The following is an 863-nucleotide window of genomic DNA, read 5'->3' as shown; positions in this document are numbered from 1 at the left end:
ACCTCCTTGGTGAGAAAGTAGAAACTGCAGCTGCTTCAGCAATGGCTGAATCAAGGGGTTAGGCATGAGAGTCACAGATTGTCCCCAAGGAGTCAGAGACCCTTTATGGCAACAAAACAGGGCCTCTGGGCAGGATGGAGAGTGGCTTGGTTCTCCTGCCCTCCCCGCTGGCATCACAACTCTGCTGGCATGACTCAGTGGAAGGGAAAGTCNTAATCAGCTCCTATGTTTCCGAGTTCTGTTCCTGGCAGGACCCTCTGCGCCAGGGGGTGGAGGAAGCCTAGTTTCCCAGCCCTGTCTGCTGTGAGCCAGAGGTCAGTGGGGGAAATCCAGACCACCAAGGGTGCTTGCGGCTTACTGCTCAGTGAAGAGCTGATTGGAGATTCTCACTGTGGTTTCCCAACTCTCCAGCCCCTCTCTGTTGGCTTGAAGGAGGCACACACTGACTGCCCTGGACTCCTGGGCTCCCGGGGTGCCCACCTTGTATCCCTGAGCCTGGGCCTGACTCCTGGGGCAGTATGATCATGTTCCTCACAGTCTGGACCACAAGAAGCCTCCTTAGGAGGCATGCCCATCCCACCCTGCTTGGCACCCATGGGGCAGGGTCCTCTCAGGGTCCTCCTCTGCTCCGTTCCATGGCTCTGAGAGCTGGGGACACACAGGTTGCAGGTAGGGGATCATCATTTAGGACTGACAGACTGGCTCATTTAGGGTTATGATTGTCCTAGCCCCTCTGAGCCACAGCCTGGGGGTGGTGGAGCAAGGAAGGTGTTATCTAACACCAAAGAGCTGGGGCGGGGGGGTGGGGGGAAGAGGAGAACTAGCCAGATAGTTTGTATGATGGGATAAACATAACAGACAGT

Source organism: Mus caroli, chromosome 2 (genome assembly GCF_900094665.2).
Source record: "Mus caroli chromosome 2, CAROLI_EIJ_v1.1, whole genome shotgun sequence".
NCBI classification, from domain to species: domain Eukaryota; kingdom Metazoa; phylum Chordata; class Mammalia; order Rodentia; family Muridae; genus Mus; species Mus caroli.
The sequence above is the reverse complement of the archived record's forward strand: the minus strand, read 5'-3'. Positions refer to the sequence as shown.